Source organism: Anomaloglossus baeobatrachus, chromosome 5 (assembly GCF_048569485.1).
Source record: "Anomaloglossus baeobatrachus isolate aAnoBae1 chromosome 5, aAnoBae1.hap1, whole genome shotgun sequence".
Classification (NCBI taxonomy): domain Eukaryota; kingdom Metazoa; phylum Chordata; class Amphibia; order Anura; family Aromobatidae; genus Anomaloglossus; species Anomaloglossus baeobatrachus.
Window position 1 is genome coordinate 91,224,708 of NC_134357.1, and position 10,696 is coordinate 91,235,403.

The window sequence follows — 10,696 nt, forward strand, 5'->3', positions numbered from 1 at the left end:
ATTAGAGATACTTTACATATGGTATATATCTGTCCCTCAACAATTATATGGAAATAATAAAATATGGTGCCATCCAAAGCGATCCTGACACATCTAGGCCAATATCATTGGGACTGACTGCATGTTTAATCTCTACTTTACTGATTTATGTCTTATATAATAGCGAAAAAATCCTGTGCACACTCATTAACTCCGCTCCTATTTTTCATAAATGAGAGTAAAACAGTTCAGTTGCATAAATTTGCTGCATTTTAATTAACTTTTTTATATTAGGGTGTTTAATTAGAGAAAATCATATACTACAGGGACAGCAGGTCTTGCACAAGCCGTAAATTACCTCCGAGGTTCTCTTTGCTATAAAGTGGTTTTCTGTTTCCCTGTTTCAATGTGTCACTTTCAGATAAAGTTAACACCATGGATTTCTTTGAAACAGTGGATTAAAATTTAAATTTTATGATTTTTTTTTTACACAAAAAAATGGATTTTCTGGCAAATGAAAGCATTAGCACATTTTCGAGTAAATGCAATGACTGCGACAGACATGTTTATGTATGGCTTCTGCAAAGTAAATTAATTTAGCTGCTGTCCATCTGTTATACTAATTTATGATTTCAATGTAGGCGATTAACATACTCTATAGTTTAATTCACTGGCAGCCTAATATTAGTATTAACAATCTGCAGTCAGTAGAAAACATAAGAATGAGAGTAATCGGACCACAGGACAGTTAGGGCGGCTTTGCACGTTGCAACATCGCACGTGCGATGTCGGTGGGGTCAAATCGAAAGTGACGCACATCCGGCGTCACTTTCGACATCGTTGTGTGTAAATCCTAGATGATACGATTAACGAGCGCCAAAGTGTCGTTATTGTATCATCGGTGCAGGCTCCGACTTTTCCATAATTACGCTGCCGCGACAGGTACGATGTTGTTCCTCGTTCCTGCGGCAGCACACATCGCTGTGTGTTACGCCGCAGGAGCGAGGAACATCTCCTTACCTGCCGCCGGCGGCTATACGGAAGGAAGGAGGTGGGCGGGATGTTTACATCCTGCTCATCTCCGCCCCTCCGCCGCTATTGGCCGCCTGCCGTGTGACGTCGCTATGACGCCGCACGACCCGCCCCCTTAGGAAGGAGGCAGGTCGCCGGCCAGAGCGACGGTCGCAGGGCAGGTGAGTGCATGTGAAGCTGGCATAGCGATAATTTTCGCTACGCCAGCTATCACAAGATATCGTACCTGCGACGGGGGCGGGGACTATCGCGTGCGACATCGCAGCATCGGCTTGCGATGTCGCAACGTGCAAAGCCCGCCTTAGGGCCATGGACCCATTAGGCCGGTTTCACACATCACATTTTTTCTCATACGTGAAAAACAATTCATGTTTATCGCCTGTCCCATTTTATGTCCGATTCTTGATGCTAAACTTCTTATATTTTTTTATTCATCACAGAAAAAAAAGGCCAAACTTACTAATACCTGATCACAGTATGAATCCTCTGCAGAATACATCAGGACCTTGTCACACGGGGTTTGGTTCATAACTCGCTGGGTTTCATGGCGGCATCAGTCACTGTTCACACGATAGACTCTAAAGCCGGCATCACACGGTACAATATATCGGGCGATATGTCGGCGGGGTCACGGAGTTTGTGACGCACATCCAGCATCGTTTGATATATCGTAGCGTGTGGCAGCTATGAGCGACTGAGAACGAGCAAAAATACTCACCTTATTGTTGCTCGTTGACACGTCGCACATTTACAAAATGTCGGTCCTCCTTCTGTGCTCCGGTTGTTCATCGTTCCCGAGGCAGCACACATCGCTCCGTGTGACACACCCTGGGAACGACGAACACAGCTTACCTGCGGCCGCTGGCAATGCAGAAGGAAGGGTTGGGTGGGATGTTGTTATGTCCCGCTCATCTCCGCCCCTCCGCTTCTATTGGCCGGCTGCCGTGTGACGTCGTTGTGACGCCGAACGTCCCTCCCCCTTCAGGAAGAGGATGTTCGCCGCCCACAGCGAGGTCGTCCAGGAGGTAAGTACGTGTGACAGGGGGTTAACGACTTTGTGCGCCATGGGCAACTAATTGCCCGTGACGCACAAACGACGGGGAGTGGGTATGATCGCTCGTGCGATCTTACCGTGTGACGCCGGCTTAACACTCTACAATGTGGTTTCTTTGGTGCTTTGGAACTGTGTGTTCATTTGTGATCAGGCTGGCAGGACTTAATTTCTACTGGCCTGTTGCTTACCTCTAGAATCACATGTTGTGGTGTGGGAAGACCTATCACAGGTACTCCCCACCTTTTTAAGCTGGAGGAGCCTGTCTTCCCATGCCAACAATAGCTTTTGCTAACCAGTCAGTGTGCGGTTGTATCCAAGTCCTGCTGGTGATTGTAGTGCTTGGTGCATGGAGTTGTTGTGAAGTTCTCTTGTCATCTCATTGTTTCATCCCTGTTATTATTTTGCTCCTGATCACTTGTTGTCTAATACCACTGTGTGAGCAAGTGAGTGAACGCGTTTTGGTTTCCAGTTTGTCCATATCTGTGGGTTCTACCACTCCTGTCCTTTCCCCCCAGGGGAGGGCCAGGCAGGAGTGGTAGATGCCACAGACATGGACAAAGAGGGGAAAACAAAATTTGTTCACTCAGCATGCTCACACAGAGGTATTAGACAACAAGTGATCAGGAGCAAAATAATAACAGGGATGAAACAATGAGATGACAAGAGAACTTCACAACAACTCCATGCACCAAGCACTACAATCGCCAGCAGGACTTGGATACAACCACACAACATGTGATCCTACAGGTAAGCAGCAGGCCAGTAGAAGTTAACTTCTGCCAGCCTGATCCCAAATGAACACATAGCTGGTCGATGCCCGAGCCTGCCTGTGTAACCCATAAGCACCAGAGGTATTAAACAACAAGTGATGAGGAGCAAAATGGGGTGAGGGAGAGGGGACATTAGATCAGGGCTGTACAGAAGCAGGGCTACCATTAGACATATCTTTTTTAGTTTAGGATCCCCGGTCCCCGGTTATCCCATCACACCCCATGACAGTGTCCATGATAAAGGTGGGGTGGACTTACTGATACTGATGAACAACCTCTCATTTCTATCATCCTCGGAGGGGTGGTTACTTACACAGAAAAGGCTTGTATAGGGCACTATTCAAAGAGATGTGTAGTACACCATGGTCCCGCCCATACTTTTAGATCTGGTGGGCTGTCTAGCACTATATACGTGCACACCATAAGGAGAGACAGACCAATTTTTCCACCATTACTTGTTTTGCATAGAAAAAACACAAAAAGTGTGAGTGGACCTTCATACAACAGCTATCATAGTGAATAATGTTTTATTTTTCATTGCAATTACATACATGAACCTCATGGGCAGAAACAAGCAACAAGCACAGCCCCGGTGTGAGCAATTTATAGGGGATACTGAATATCTAACTGCTAATTTGTGGCACATAGGATATAATTGCCTTGAGCTTACTTGCCTAAAACTAGTAGTAAGGTCGCGTAAGCATAACTGATGGAAAAGCAAGGTGACAGATTGAAACTAATTATAATGATCATAGCACTTTACCTGTCAGAAACCCTCTAAATGTGTTTGAGCAGCTTCCAGTACTTGGCTAAATCCCAGTTGAAATGTTGCAGCAGATTAAATAGATTGTCCAGAATTAGTAAAACATGGCCGCCAAATACATCACCATCCCTGTATATAAATTAGAATAAAGCTGAGCTGCAATATCCAAAACAATCAGTGGACAGCAATGATGCTGTTTTTGGAAGAAGGTAGCCCTACTTTTCTAATCCTGAATAAAACCTTTAAAGCACCACTTCAATGGCTAAGGCTCCAGAACTGTCCGACATTGGCCCTGTATATACGGTATTATATAATCATTATTCAAGGAAAAATGTTAGGAACAGAAACATCCACTGGCAAAATCTGATGTTTCAGCGTGGTCTTGGGAATAGTATCTGTTGTATATGGCTGTTTGCCACTGGGGCATCCAAAATGTAGGACTTGCTTGTGATAACACAGCTCCTTTAAAGGGAATCTGTCAGCTGTTTTTTGTAATCCGACGACAGCATAAGGTAGCGGCTGAGACACAGATTTCAGGGAGTGTCACTTATTAAGCTTTGTGTAGTTGTTTTAATATAATGAATGTTTTATCACCATGAGTTTATCACTACCAGGACTACAGCTCAAGTGAGCCCAAGGACGAACACACCCCCTTCTCTGATAAGATCACTTTCAATAGACAATGTGCACAGAGAGCTGTAGTGTGGGTGGGGCTAGCTTTCTGAGCTCTGCTACATCTAAGAACACTGATTTTGTCTTAACTGCTGCACCCAATAAGTTAAGTGATACATCATTGGAGTCAGACTCTCTTTTTCTACATTATGCTGCTCTCTAAAGAGGCAGTAAAAACCTGATGATTCCTTTTAAGGGCTTTTTGCACTGAGTCTAGAGAAATCCAAGCCAGACATCATAATACATATGATATCTAATGGCACTCTATAGATAGATCCATTAATATTTAATAGAAAGCACAACTTCAGCCAATTTCACAATAACGTATTGTGGCAAAGTCCTAACCTGACCATGGAAAATGGACAAAGAAATTCTGTACTACACTTGGAGGTGAAATTGGCCTTAAAGGGAACCTGTCAGGTACAATATGTATCCAGAACTACGAGCAGTTCTGGGTGCATACTGCTAATCCCTGCCTAACCGTCTATGTATCTAGTAGCACAGATAAAAAAGTATTTCTAAAGATCCTTTATAATATGCTAATGAGACCAGGGACTAGTCGCAAAAGCATTTGTTTCCTTGGCTAGTGAGTGGCATGTCCACATAGTGTCCACATAGTGGCATGTCCACAGGGGCTAAGCCCCCTTAGCCCCTGTGGACATGCTAACATGCTAATGATTGCCCAGCGTCAGAGGCATGGTCGATCTCACCTCTGTCACCACCGTTAGTTTTCAGCTCAGTGCACACGATCAGAACATTCCCGGACTTCTGGTCATGCGCACTACACCAGTTTGAAGCCGGGACATATACACCCGGCTTCATAGTGCGTATGACTGGAAGTCTGGGACTTACGATCATGCTCACTGAGTCAAAACCAGAGTTGGGCGTGGTGGCAGCAGAAAGCAGTGAGAGCGACCATGCCTCTGACGCTGCACATTCGTTATCATGTTAGCACGCCCACAAAGCCATGATTACATGCTAAGGGGACCGACTAGCCAAGGGAACTAACACCCTTGCGACTAGTCCCTGGCCTCATTAGCATATAATAAAGGATCTTTTGAAATAATTTTTGGGAAGATCTCTTTGCTAGTGTATACAGGGACGGTTAGGCAGGGATTAGTAATATGCATCCAGAACTGTTGGTGGTCCTGGGTGCATATTGGACCTGGCAGGTTCCCTTTAAAGGGGACCTTTCAACAGTTCCAGCATGTTAAACTGCTCACATCATGAACAAGTTGCTGCAGAGCTGAGTAACATTTAGTTTTTTTATTTTTATACTTCTTTTATACTTATTTCTATACTTAAAAGAAATTGTCATAGAATCAAACTGAAGTGGTTCACTATTTTTTCTCTCCATTGTACTTGTGCGCAGTATACATTCAGCTGCATGAACTGGCTGATTTTTATTTTTTTTTTGCATAAACCTCCTTTGTTTTTACTTTGTTTGCAATTGTTCATTCTACTGGAATTGTTTAATTACAGAAATTCATGGTAGGTAATAATTGTGCATTGTAAGATGGTCAGCTACATCACTGAAAAACATCAGTTCTCCAAAAGTCATTAGCATTCTGGGCAGCACGTCGTCTCTTCACACTCTCATTTATTCCAAAGCACCAAAATACAAAGCGGCAGCTCGACAAGACTGCAAGATGACATTTACATTACAATGAACAATTTATTAGTCCTCAAAAATGCAGAAAGATGAACTGCAATTCACCGAAGACAAAATAAATATTTCTCATTGTTTTCACCAAAAAGATAAATAAAGTCATTTAGCAAATTTATATTCATTCAGTTTGGGAAAATATTCAGACTTCACAAACAATCATTAGTTATGCCTCTAATTTATATCAAATTCATTTGTTTTTGCTCAAACTTGAAATATTATTCCCAATTATTAGTTGTTTTCCAAAACAAACAGTAACAAAATGTAAACAGTCAGCTACCATATACTATATGATACAATGTATTGTCTGCATCATTCTGGTCTAAATATCTTATCTGGTGAAATGCGGATAAAACAGATCCGGCATCGGATCCGTTTTATTCTCTATTGACTTGTATTAGCACCGCATTGTGCCGGATGGCCTTGCGTTGCATGCAGCGTCCGCCGGATCCAGTGAAATTTCTTCGTCCGGCTGCTGGAAAGGATGCAGCATGCAACGTTTTTTGTCTCCGGCAAAAAACTGGAACACGCCGGATCCGCCACCATCCGGCATGTTGTATAATGGAAACCTATGGGCGCCGGATCCATCGTTATCCGGCATATGACAGAATCCAACGACAGATCCGTTCTTTTGAACTGAGCATGCTTAGTATTACAACAGATCTGTCAGATCTATGGAAAAAACTGATGCAATGGATCCGTTTTTTCGCCGGATCCGTCGCATCAGTTTTTTTGCCGGATCGTGCCTGATGGCAAAAAACTGATGTGTGAAACTAGTTTTAAGGATCTTCTGCCATTCTAGGTATTCCTTATCAGTGTATTTTAATTAAAGGGAACCTGTCATCAGAAATTTGGCTTTCAACCTAAATGTTTCCCCCTCTGCAGCTCGTGGGCTGCATTCTAGCAAGGTTTCTATACTTTTTGTGCCCCCTTTTGAACCAAAATAAATACTTTATAAAGTTATACCTTTTGGTATGAAAATCTTGTAAATTCTCTATGGGGGGGGCCGTCTGGCGTCCGTTGCTGTATCTTACGCCGTCCCCCCACGCTTCAAATCATCCCTCAGGATGCTGCCCACTGCGCCCGAGGTCCCGTGCACGCCAGGACACCTGGTGACGTGGTCGCAGGCACGAGAGTATGGGCGGCGCTGTGATTGCATCGCAGCCGCGCTCTCCCCTCTGTACGTCGCTCAGATCCTCTCCGCTCCTCCCATCTATTTCCTGCTGCAGGGTACGATGGGAAGGAGGTGACGTCTGGTCATTTGGCCGGCGCAGAACGCTGGAGGAAGAGGGGAAAGTGCGGTCACGAGGTTATGGGCGGCACTTGCTGATGACACTCACAGCACCGCCCATAACATCGTGCCTGCGCAAAACGTCACCAGCGGTCACACGTGCACGCAGTGCACAGTCCCGCTACAGTCGCACAGCGCATGCACAAGACCTCGGGCGCCCAGGGGCGGCGTCTTGAGATATGAAATTCAGCGTTCGGGGGCGGCGTAAATCGGCAGGGGGACAGTAACCGACACCAGGCAGCCCGCCCCCATGGATAATTTACGAAATTTACATACGAAAAGGTACAACTTTATAAAGTGTTTATTTTAATATAAAAGGGGCCAGAAAAACTAGAGGAACCTTGCTAGAATGCAGCCCAGGAGATGCAGAAGGGGGAACGTTTAGGTTTATAGCTAAATTTCTGATGACAGGTTCCCTTTAATGCATCAATATTATCTAAAAAAGAAATCTGGTAGGTCACATACAACAGTTTATCAATTACTACTGCATGGAAAAGGCAATGAAATCAACATCCATGTTACGTATGTAAAAATGAAATGCCCCCTTAGAAATCTAATACCTTCATTTATATCTTTATACATTTCCCAACTGAACTATATCCAATATGAGAGAATTAGAGCCGAGGTTTAAAGACTTTTCTCTGGATTTTGTAATTGAAACTCCTCCAATTGCTGCTTTTCCACTGATTCAGTTTCTTTTTTTTTCAGAGCTCCTCCATTCCTAAGCAATTTCCCCTCTTAATAAAGATGCAAATTTTCCCTCAACCAATTCCGCTTGCTTTTTCTGCTTTATGATAGAATTTTGGTGGTACATGCCGAGTTGGTTGAAGAGAAAATTTGCATCATTATTATCGGGGGTTATAACTTTGGAATGGGGGGACCGAGAAAAAAAATAATCAGTATCAGTGGATTAGCAGCAATGCGGGTAAGGCTACTTTCACACATCAGTTTTCTGCATTCAGGCACAATCCTTTTTTTCCTGATCCAAAGGATCCGGGAAAAAAATGTAAAGCCGTATCCACCGGATCCGGTTTTTAATGGATCCTTTATGCCGGATGCGTAAAAAACTGCATACGTTGGATCCGTTTTTGCATCCGTTTTGTCCGTTTTTTTGATGGATCAGTTTTTTTAATTAATTTGGTGCATGCGCAGTTTACAAAAACGGATCCGGCAGCCGCATCTATTTTTTACCGCATTGCGCCGGATCCGGCGTCCATAGGCTTTCATTGTAAAACACGCCGTATCGCGCCGGATCCGGCGCGATGCGTATTTTTTGCGGACAAAAAAAACGTTGCAAGACACGTTGCCTCCGGCCGCCGCTTTAATTAATTTTGCCGCATCCGGAAAAAAACGGATGCAACGCAAAGCCATCAGGCACAATCCGGTAACAATGCAAATCTATGGGGATAAAACGGATGCGGTACCAGATCCGTTTAACCCGTTTTTTTCCGGATTGTACTTGATGGAAAAAAACTGATGTGTGAAAGTAGCCTAAGGCTAGGTTCGCACACTGCGTCTTTTTGACGCTGCGTTTTTGTGCGTTTTTGGCCGCTAAAAACGCACAAAAACGCACCTGCGTCGAAAAAGCGCATGCGTTTTTGCCGCGATTTGGTGCGTTTTTGGCTGCGTTTTGCTGCGTTTTTGATCTCTGCGTTTTGCTGCGTTTTTCCAATGCATTGCATGGGGGGAAAACGCAGAAAAACGCAGGAAAGAACTGACATGTCCATTTTTTTTTTTAACTCAAAAACGCAGGTAAAAAAAACAGATGTGTGCGGACAGCAAAAATGAAAACTCATAGACTTTGCTGGGGAAGCAAAGTCCTGCAGTTTTGAGGCCAAAAACGCACCCGAAAAACGCGCAAAAACGCCGCGAAAAACGCACTGTGCGCACATAGCCTAAGTATTTAGTTTGTATTAAAAAAAATCCACTGAAAGTTCCTCTTTGTGGCTTAGGCTACTTTCACACATCAGTTTTTTGCCATCAGGTACAATCCGGAAAAAAAAGGATAAAACGGATCCGGTATCGCATCCGGTTTATCCCCATAGACTTACATTGTAACCGGATTGTACCTGATGGCTTTGCGGTGCATTCGTTTTTTTCCGGATGCGGCAAAATAATTAAATGCGGCGGCCGGATACAACGTATCATGTAACGTTTTTTTGGCCCTTAAAAAAACCGCATTCTGCCGGATCCGGCGCAATGCGGCATTGTATACAATGGGTGTCTATGCATGCCGGATCCGGCGCAATGCGGTTTAAACCGGATGCGGTGACCGCATCCGGTTTGGTAAACAGAGCATGTGCAAATTTTTTTTTTTCATCATCACAAAACTTATAAAAGGATCCAGCACATTCTACACACCTCCTGCCGTTGGTTCCTGACTTCAACTTCTGCTGTCCTCCAGTCCAGTGCTCCAGGGAAGAGGTAATGTCCACAGTACTGTCCACAGATCACTGATGTGAGCTGCGTACATGTACTTAGACATTGTTTTTGCTTTTTTTACAGGTGCAGTGTTGCGGGCAAAGTTTGTTCAAGCCATTTGCAGTGCCAGTTTGTTTCGGTGCCAGTCTTGAAGTGTTGTGGCGGAGAGTGTCCCTGAGGTAATGTCCACAGTACTGTCCACAGATCACTGATGTGAGCTGCGTACATGTACTTAGACATTGTTTTTGCTTTTTTTACAGGTGCAGTGTTGCGGGCAAAGTTTGTTCAAGCCATTTGCAGTGCCAGTTTGTTTCGGTGCCAGTCTTGAAGTGTTGTGGCGGAGAGTGTCCCTGAGGTAATGTCCACAGTACTGTCCACAGATCACTGATGTGAGCTGCGTACATGTACTTAGACATTGTTTTTGCTTTTTTTACAGGTGCAGTGTTGCGGGCAAAGTTTGTTCAAGCCATTTGCAGTGCCAGTTTGTTTCGGTGCCAGTCTTGAAGTGTTGTGGCGGAGAGTGTCCCTGAGGTAATGTCCACAGTACTGTCCACAGATCACTGATGTGAGCTGCGTACATGTACTTAGACATTGTTTTTGCTTTTTTTACAGGTGCAGTGTTGCGGGCAAAGTTTGTTCAAGCCATTTGCAGTGCCAGTTTGTTTCGGTGCCAGTCTTGAAGTGTTGTGGCGGAGAGTGTCCCTGAGGTAATGTCCACAGTACTGTCCACAGATCACTGATGTGAGCTGCGTACATGTACTTAGACATTGTTTTTGCTTTTTTTACAGGTGCAGTGTTGCGGGCAAAGTTTGTTCAAGCCATTTGCAGTGCCAGTTTGTTTCGGTGCCAGTCTTGAAGTGTTGTGGCGGAGAGTGTCCCTGAGGTAATGTCCACAGTACTGTCCACAGATCACTGATGTGAGCTGCGTACATGTACTTAGACATTGTTTTTGCTTTTTTTACAGGTGCAGTGTTGCGGGCAAAGTTTGTTCAAGCCATTTGCAGTGCGAGGCCTGTTATAGAAAAAGATATGTCGTCTTCTGGTAGCC

The 10,696-nt window shown here is 44.3% G+C and overlaps 1 protein-coding gene across 1 annotated transcript in view; it reads right to left on the reverse strand.

Annotated features, from left to right (window-relative positions):
• The window catches only part of PHYHIPL (phytanoyl-CoA 2-hydroxylase interacting protein like), a 204,119-nt gene that overhangs the window by 119,621 nt on the left and 73,802 nt on the right, over positions 1–10,696 (reverse strand). The gene's annotated exons all lie outside the window — the stretch shown is intronic.